Raw genomic sequence first — 5685 nt, 5'->3', positions numbered from 1 at the left:
TCCATTCCAGGAACTACACCAAGACTGGTGAAGAACTTCCTAAGCCAGACAACCTCTTTAGCTGCTTCAGCCGCAGCTATGTATTCTTCCTCCATGGTAGAATCCGAAATCGTAGTTTGTTTAGCACTTCTCCAAACCACTGCTCCACCCCAAGAGTAAACACCATCCCAGATGTAGATTTCCTGTCTTCAAGACATCCCTGAAAATCTGAGTTTGTATAGCCTAAGGGATTCAAAGCACCACCCTTGTAGGCTAATACATAATCTCTTGTACTCTTTAAGTATTTCAAAATATACTTAACCGCGTTCCAATGTACCCTTCCTGGATTTGACTGATATCTGCTCACGATTCCAACTGCATAGCAGATGTCAGGTCTAGTGCATAGCATAGCTTACATCAGACTCCCAACTGTAGAAGCATAAGGAATTTTTGCCATGTCTTCTATCTCTTGAGGATCGCAGGACACTGTTCCTTAGATAGACGGATACCATGTCTAGAGGGCATGTTTGCCCCTTTGGTATTGGTCATGGAAAATCTCTCAAGAACTTTGTCAATGTAGGCTGTTTGAGAGAGAGCAAGGGATCTGTTCTTCCGGTTTCTGACAATCTGAATACCAAGAACATAGGCTGCTTCACCCAAGTCTTTCATGTCGAATTGAGTGTCAAGCCATTCTTTGATGTGAGTCATTTTCTTGACATTGTTTCCAATGATCAAAATGTCATCAACATAAAGGACCAGGAATACTACTACTTGGTTTTCCTTGAGTTGGTAAACGCAAGATTCATCTTCATTCTGATGAAAGCCATAGGTCTTGATGATCTCATCAAACCTTTTGTTCCATGAGCGAGAAGCTTGCTTAAGCCCATATATGGACCTATTTAATTTGCAAACTTTATTCTCCTGCCCAGGAAGAACATAACCTTCTGGTTGCTCCATATAGATGGTTTCTTCAAGAAGCCCATTAAGAAAGGCTGTCTTGACATCCATTTGCCAGATTTCATAATCTAAAGCGGCAGCTATGGAGAGAAGAATTCGGATGGATTTGAGCATGGCAACAGGACTAAAAGTTTCCTCATAGTCCACACCTTCTCTTTGGGTATAACCCTTGGCGACCAGTCTAGCTTTGAAAGTTTCGACTTCGCCTCCAGCACCTCTTTTCTTCTTGTAGACCCATTTACATCCAATTGGACGAAAATCTTCAGGTGGTTCTACATATTCCCAGACTTTGTTCTTCTTCATGGAATCCATTTCTGAATCCATACCGACTGACCATCGCTTCCGTTGCGGACTTGCCATTGCCTGTTTATAGGTCAATGGGTCGTCATCAATACCGTCACCAACGACCATATTGATTTCACCATCCAAGCCATAACGAGATGGTTTCGTTGAAACCCTCCCACTACGACGAGGAGCGATGACTTTCTGAACAGGAGCTTTAGTAGTAGTTTTCTCAGTTGCTACAACTGAGGGAGTGGGATGTTCCTCTTTTTGAGTAGAAGAAGATGGTACATTTGAAGGAACAGTATCTGTGAGCATTTCCTCTAATACAATTTCACTTTTCGGTTTGTTGTCTTTCATATAGTTCTCTTCAAGGAAAGTAGCATTTGTAGAGACAAACACTTTGTTATCCTTGTGACTATAGAATAGTCCACCCCTAGTCTCTTTAGAATTTCCGACAAACATGCAAACTTCAGTTCGCGATTCCAGATTGCTTTCTTTATTTCTTAAGACGTGAGCAGGGCACCCCCAAATCCTATAATGGCGCAAACTAGGTGTGCGACCATTCCATAGTTCGACGGGTGTCTTAGGGACTGCTTTAGATGGAACAACATTCAAAATGTCGTTTGCCATTTGAATAGCATATCCCCAGAAGGACGTAGACAGAGTTGAGTAACTCAGCATAGACCTAACCATTTCTAAGAGAGTGCGATTTCTTCTTTCTGCAACTCCATTCTGCTGTGGAGTGCTAGGGGCAGTATATTGGGATTCAATTCCAAGTTCAATTAAATGATCTTTGAACTGCATATCCATATATTCTTCACCCCTATCAGTTTGCAAGATCTTTAATGTTTTACCTAATTGGTTTTGAGCCAAAGCATGAAATTCCTGAAACTTTTCAAACGTTTCAGATTTCTTTTGCATTAGGTAAAGAAAACTATATCTAGAGAAATCGTCAATGAAAGTGACGAAATACTCATAACCTCCTCTGGCTTTTACATTCAGCGGTCCGCAAACATCTGAATGTACTAACCCTAGTGGTTCTTTGGCACGCTCTCCCTTTGCAGAGAAAGAACGTTTGGTCATTTTACCTTCTAGGCAAGACTCGCAGACTGGCAGCTCTCCTAAGACGACATTTTTCAATGGATCGTCTTTGGTTAGCCTATTGAGTCTATCAAAGCCTATATGACCTAAACGTAAATGCCATAGATAAGTTTGATCACCATTATCAATCTCTTTTCTCTTAAGGCTTCTAGGTCTAGCTACATTGAAAAGTTCAGTATTTAGTGAGATTTGAGTATCAGGTCTTAAAACATAAAGCCCTCGTTCCATGTTTGCAACACATATATGAAATCCATTACGAGAAATTGAACAATTTGAACTCGAAAAATTCAATATATAAAAATGTGTCTATAAACATGAAACACTAATCAAGTTTCTACTAAAATTAGGAATATATAAAACATTCTCTAAAAGTAAAAACTTCTTAGAATTAAACTTGATTCGGGCTGTTCCTCTTGCTTTAACTGATACCAACTCGCCATTTCCAACTTTAAGCTTTAACTCATCTGGGTGAAGATTATCCCAAGTTTCAAGCAGCTGTAATGAAGAACATACATGGTTAGTAGATCCAGAATCAACAATCCACGAGGATTTGTCGTTCTCTAAAACACATGATTCAAATACAAAAGCATCACCTTCGTTTGAATTGTCTAGAAGCCTGGGACATTGTTCTTCTTTATGTCCCTTTCCATTACAATTCGCACATAGAACATGATGTTTGACATTTGTACTTAAAGAAGCAGCTTTGTTGGAGCCCTCATGCTTAATCTTCTTCCTCTGATTAAAACTTGCAATGCTAGCAGGTCTCATTGCAATCAGATCCCGCTCATGGGCCCTCAACTCAGACTCGAGTTTGTCCATGTCGGAGGAGTTAGGATTGTTCAATAAGTAATATAGAACAAAACTGTTATACTCCTGAGGAAGACTATAAAGTATGAGTTTCACCCATTGTTCCTTTGATAAATCAATTCCTAGTAGATTTGCCTTTTGGAATTTCAGATTCATCAACAATAGGTGCGAGTTAATGCAACTACCAGGATGCATTTTCACACTATTGAGTTCTTTTGCAAAGATACTAACTAGGAGTGGATCGGGATGAGGGTTATTCATTTTGGCACTACAACATATCAATAAACAGAAGTAAGGTTTCGGTTCTATAAATTCATACACAGGTTTAGAAAACAAACAATCACTTATGTTATAAAAATACTAAATCTAACATAGTTTATTTTCCAAGGTTTCCAACGAACTAATACAGTGTCCCGTTTAGGCGAGAGTCAAAGCATCATCCATTGAATAGAGTTGTCAATTCATCTAAAATGTCAAACATTCTAGCAACCTTTTATTCGATCAAGATTGGAATTCAGCGTTGTCCCGTTTAGGCGAGAGTCAAGGCAATTCTATCCTATGAGCTTCTATCATTGTTTCGCATTCTTATAAGTCTTACATAGTCGCCACCATTAGGGTGGTCATGAACCATATAAATAAACCTATAAGAATACTTATCTTTGAGATTAAACGGCGCTAACTTGCTAATGAACGTTCCTCCATTAGGGAGGATTACTCACTAAAACAATAGCTATGTAAAACCAACAATGGAGATCGAATTTCTCTTTGATTAAAGCTCATTATTTAAACATGTATTTTATCTAATCATTTATATTCCATATCTCAATAATGAAATATTACAAATTAAAGTAAAAACTTTAATTAAATTTCAAAAAAATGGAATAATTTTGAAAAATATCTTATTTAAGTTGTTTAGAAAATCTAAATACCTAACTTAAAAATATTCCTCAAACAATGACTTAATTAAATATTACCAATTAAGTAGTAACCACTTAATTTAGAAGATATTCCATTTTAAGTTCCCATATTTAGAAAATATCAACTTAAAAAATATCTAAAAAATCTTAATAACCAATTTCCAAAATTCCTCAACTTAATTTATAATAGGAAATTCAAAAATATTCAAATCTAAGTTGATTTGATAGATTTAACTAAATCTCAACTTAAATAGGAATATTTAATGAAATTATAAAATTAAGATTCAGAAAGAATTTATATGGTTATAATTCCATATTTAATTAAAACAAGAAAAATACATATAGCTTTCTAGAATATGACTATTCAAACTATGTTTTTCTTAAATTAATTTCAAGGAACAATGAAATTAATTATGTTGCTAATCAATCTTTTATTAGGTCAAACTAATATAATTAACCTATCACAGTTATCCAAATCAGGCAAATGGGCCTTCACAATTGGGGTTGTTCATGTGAGGGGGAGCTGGGTCCAGTATGTCGCACCCACTTCTAAGGCTCCCAACTCTCACACAAGGCCCAAAAGAGAGGAATTTAACCTTACAATGAATAACTGTTATTAATTGAATAGGCTCACAACTAAATGAGCCTAAATAAAATCTATCAGTTATGATATTTTATTTAGCAACAACCACCTATATGTATCTATAATAGAAATTAAACATATAGGCTCACACAGGCATACACATTTGGATGGATCCTATCATGTTGCTAAGTCATACACAGATGAAAGAAGTTTGTAAAAATTACCTGTTACAAATTATTTACTTGATCTATTGTCAATTGAACCTTTGGTTAAAACTAGATCATCTGATCTATTATCAAGTTAACCAAGGTAATTTAGATCAAGCAATAATAGGTTTTAGAAAACTTACAAACAATCTAAAACACATACTCCTACAACAAGGTTAGATTTGGATAGTAGGATGTAGGATTTATTTAATTTTAATCATTTATTTCGAAAAATAAAAATAAAATTAAACCTACCATTTTGAAAAATTAGGTTTTGGGTAACCTAAATGTCATTTCAAAATAAATTGCTAACTTTCCTTTTAAATTTCATGTTATTTAATAAATTAAAAAATAAAATAGAAAATGGTAAATACATACCCTTTTCTTGTTTTATAATTTAAAATAACAAATTTAAAAGTTAACAAAAAATACCTTATTTCCTCTTTTAAAAATTATCATGATTATTGTGATCTTATTTTAATTAAGGTCAAGTTACAAAAAAAAATTAATATCTGACCTTAAAAAAATAAAATAATCAAATTTTAAAGGAAATAAGAAAAAGGTAAGCAAAACCTGATTTTTTCCTATTTTCAAAATCAAATTACACTAATATCTAAAATTAATTTTAAAAATTAAAATTAATTTATTTCTAATAATTAGATTTGAAATTTGAAAAACAAAAATCAATATACAAAACTACTCAAAAAATCGGAATTTAATTCCATGAAATAGCATGAAAAATCGAAAAAATTGGAAAATTGGATGAACTGTATGGATGGCATGCTGTGCATGGCCATCCGCGCGCGGATCTGGGTGCATGACCGAGAGATCACGGCGCAGGGAGGCTGCA

This window comes from Cannabis sativa, chromosome 6 (genome assembly GCF_029168945.1).
Source record: "Cannabis sativa cultivar Pink pepper isolate KNU-18-1 chromosome 6, ASM2916894v1, whole genome shotgun sequence".
Lineage (NCBI taxonomy): Eukaryota > Viridiplantae > Streptophyta > Magnoliopsida > Rosales > Cannabaceae > Cannabis > Cannabis sativa.
The sequence above is the reverse complement of the archived record's forward strand: the minus strand, read 5'-3'. Positions refer to the sequence as shown.